This window comes from Bos grunniens, chromosome 10 (genome assembly GCF_055505025.1).
Source record: "Bos grunniens cultivar Pamir isolate PY7600 chromosome 10, Bosgru_T2T1.0, whole genome shotgun sequence".
NCBI classification, from domain to species: Eukaryota; Metazoa; Chordata; class Mammalia; order Artiodactyla; family Bovidae; genus Bos; species Bos grunniens.
Genome location: NC_141174.1, coordinates 25,287,724 through 25,291,618, shown reverse-complemented (window position 1 = coordinate 25,291,618; position 3,895 = coordinate 25,287,724). Strand labels below are relative to the sequence as shown.

At 44.4% G+C, this 3,895-nt stretch overlaps 1 pseudogene across 1 annotated transcript; it reads left to right on the top strand.

Moving 5' to 3' along the window:
- The first annotated feature begins 227 nt into the window (after positions 1 to 227).
- LOC147364162 (bisphosphoglycerate mutase pseudogene) lies at positions 228 to 1,501 on the top strand (annotated as a pseudogene). Its single transcript, XR_015133629.1, has one exon. The product of XR_015133629.1 is annotated as a bisphosphoglycerate mutase pseudogene (transcript).
- The last annotated feature ends 2,394 nt before the right edge of the window (positions 1,502 to 3,895 follow it).

Below are 3,895 nucleotides of genomic sequence, written 5' to 3'. Positions count from 1 at the left end.
CTGAAAAACTAGAACATAAACAACAGAAGCAATATTATAATAAATTCAATAAAGACTTTAAAAATGGTCCACATTGATTTAAAATAAAATGGAGGTCAGAGCAAAGAACAGCAGCACTCTGACACAGCAGAGCCTTGGTGAGTAGGGAAAGCGATCATGATGCTGGGAGTGGGCCACTAGCCCTCAGACCTTGGGCAGGACCCGTTACCTCTCTGATCCGCACGTTCTCATGTGTGAATTAAGAGATCAGATCTAGGATGAGCCCTGGGAGACGCTGGCTGTTCGGTTTTCCGAGGAGCGGCTGCTACTGGTGGCCTTTTTGCAGATATATTGTTGTCACTGAACACTGGCCCTAGAGAAGCTCAGCCATCAATATGTCCAAGTACAAACTGATTATGTTAAGACATGGAGAGGGTGCCTGGAATAAAGAGAACCGCTTTTGTAGCTGGGTGGATCAGAAACTCAACAGTGATGGACTGCAGGAAGCGCGGAACTGTGGGAAGCAACTCAAAGCACTAAACTTTGAGTTTGATCTCGTGTTCACATCCATCCTGAACCAGTCTATCCACACAGCCTGGCTGATCCTGGAAGAGCTGGGGCAGGAGTGGGTTCCTGTGGAGAGCTCCTGGCGTCTTAATGAGCGTCACTACGGAGCCTTGATCAGTCTCAACAGGGAGCAGATGGCATTGAATCATGGCGAGGAGCAGGTGAGGCTGTGGAGAAGGAGCTACAACGTGAGCCCTCCTCCCATCGAGGAGTCCCATCCTTACTACCATGAAATCTACAACGACCGGAAAAATAAAGTGTGTGATGTGCCTTTGGATCAGCTGCCACGATCCGAGAGCTTAAAGGATGTTCTGGAGAGACTCCTTCCCTATTGGAATGAGAGGATTGCTCCTGAAGTATTGCGTGGTAAAACCGTTCTGATATCTGCTCATGGAAATAGCTGCCGGGCACTCCTGAAATATCTGGAAGGTATCTCGGATGAAGAAATTATCAACATTACTCTTCCTACTGGGGTCCCCATTCTCCTGGAACTGGACGAGAACCTGCATACTGTTGGGCCTCACCAGTTCCTGGGTGACCAAGAGGCTATCCAAGCAGCCATTAAGAAAGTTGACGATCAAGGAAAAGTGAAACAAGCTGACAAATAAAGTTTTTCCCACGTGCTGGCTAGGAATAGCTGCAGAAGGAATGGCATGCGGTGTGTTATGAGTGCTCATCTCCCACACCCCCCTTTTTTTTTTCTGTCTTCCCACCTGATTTTTCCAGATCTAGGCTGTGGGGTAGAGTTTGTAGAGGCAATTAGGTCTTAACGTTGGCCCAGTTAAAGGCTTTAGGATGCCCATAGCCTTATGTGCTAACCTCTGCCAGCCTCCTTTTAATTAGTCACTAAGTTAATCACCAGTGGGGCTTAATCAATGTCCTAAGTTTCTGAGATGGAAAAGCAACAAGTGAAGCTTAAGTTCAAGGTCGTCCTCATTCAGTAAATCAGTATTGAGTCACTACTGACAGACCTTCACTTCAATAAGACGTTTGTATTTATAGAAAATTTCTGGGATGATAATAAAGGATATTAGATAAAAAAAAAAAAGAGAGATCAGATCTAATCAGTGTCTTTTCTTTCCCCTTTCCTTTTCCTTTCTTTTTTCTCCCTTCCTTCTTTCCTTTTTCCTTTCCTTCATTTCAACATGGAACTGTTTTCTCAAATAAAGAAGATAATTTCAGTGGCCTTACACTTTTCCTTGGTTCTTGTTCCTAGCTTTTTTGGTGAAATTATCATTCACATAGTGATGGATGGATAATCCATGGTATAGTCCAGGGGTCAGTTACCTTTTCCTATAAAGGTTTATATACTTTAGGCTTTGTGGGCCAGTTGGCCAAGTGAAAAAGCGGCAATAGATGGTAGGTAAACCAATAGGTACTGTGCTCCAATAAAGCTTTATGTACAAGGACAGGGGGCAGGCCAGACGTGGCCCATGCGCTACTGCTTGCTCACCCTTGGGATAGCTCCGTCAGCAGTCTCCTCCATTCTAGAGCCCTGATGAGAACTCCAAATCGAGTGAGGAAGACACTGAGAGAAAGGAACTGGATCACTTCAATTCTCTACCCCTAACTCTCAAGGCATTCGCTCACATCCTAGATTAATAACAGATGTTCACAAATATATATGCTCCAGAGTGAATGTTTTTTATTTAGAAACAAATTGCTCTACATTCATGAAGGGAAGAAAGGGGAAAGACCAAAAACCAAATTGTTGTTGACTCACCTGATGAGCAAATTGGCAAACCACTCACCTCTGTCCTACAGGGCCCATGATGAGTCCAGAGCTGAGTCCTGGAATCTACAGATCCTGCCATCTTCTCCCACCACAACAGAACTCCACACAGTGCCCCTCTGCATTTACATAGGGCTTACGGAATAATATGTCAGGTTGTTAATTACATAATGAGTCTGCCTATGTGAGAGGAGAGATTCTAATGAAATCCTCATGTGTACAGTATTTCATAGAAATAAAAAAATACCTACTGGACTATTTGTTCAATCCTCATTTTCTGAGCATTAATCCTCCCCACTTCTAGGAATCACATCCTGAATGACAGGAGCTCAAGGAGGGCCCACAGCCACCCCTTTCCTGCCTCAGGAGCCCAAGTATTTGCTGCTTTCTGGACCTAAGTGTCTCTTCCTCCATCTCCCTTGTTAATTCCTATTTATCTCCCAGATCTCAGTTTACATAGCATTTCCTAAGAAGTACATTCCTGTGTCCTCCAATATAAACCAGTTCCCTCTATTATCCTCTCAGTATTCTATGCTTCTCCTTCATCATATTTATCATAAGTGTATTACATTTTTACTTGTTGTCTTTTGGTTTAATGTACGTCTTCCCTAGAAGAATTTAGGGTAAGGACAGGGGGACCTTATGTATTTTGTACAAACTCTATCCCCGACATCACACACTGTGCAGGGAGTTGGCACTTAGTTGACATTTGTTGAATGAATGACTATCCTTTGTGCTGCCGGTTAAAGAAAAGGCTGAAATCTTTCCAGTGGGCCCGAGTCCAAGCACACTGTCCACCCTGCAACTTGAACTGAACTCCTGTTATGAACTAAATGTTTGTGCTTCTTTAAAATTCATTTGTTGAAATCCTAACCCCCTCAGGGTGATGGTATAAAGAGGCAGGCCTTTGGGAAGTGATTAGGTCATGAGCAGGGAGCCCTCATGAACAGGATTCATGCCCTTATGAAGGAAACTCCAGAGATACCCCTTACTCCCTACTGCCTACTGAGGGCACAGTGAGAGGCTGCAATCTGCAACCCGGAGGAGGGCCCTCGCCAGAACACAACAGAGCTGACGCCATGATCTCTAACTTCCAGTCTCCAGAATGGTGAGAAATAAACTTTGTTGTTTATAAGTCACCTCATTTGTGGTATTGTGTTACAGCAGCCTGAGCTAAGGCAAGTTTTCAGTAACCGCACAGAGGTCTATTCACAGGATATAAGTGGGCACTTATATAAGTAGTATTTACACAAGTACTTATATCAGTAGTACTCTGGGCACTACACTGGCAAGGAAAAAAGGAAAAAGAGGTGGGAAGGGGGAAGTGGGATGAAAGATCAACAGAGCACAGCATCCGGATTTCTGAAGTCTTAAAAGAAGCTTTAGAACTCCAAGCCAGTGGGGGCTTGTGCTTGTGCCATGCAAGGTTTCTTCTCCCTTAAGGAGAACTATCTATACCTTGACACTTTCCAAACTCGTGGTAACCCTACTGCTGTCTCCACTCCTCAGCACCCCCAAAACATCAAGTTACTTGGTCCACACTTGACTGTGACCAAATAAAAGCCCTTCCTTGAGACACCCATTAGAAACCAAGAGAGAGATTCAGCCCCTCCTACA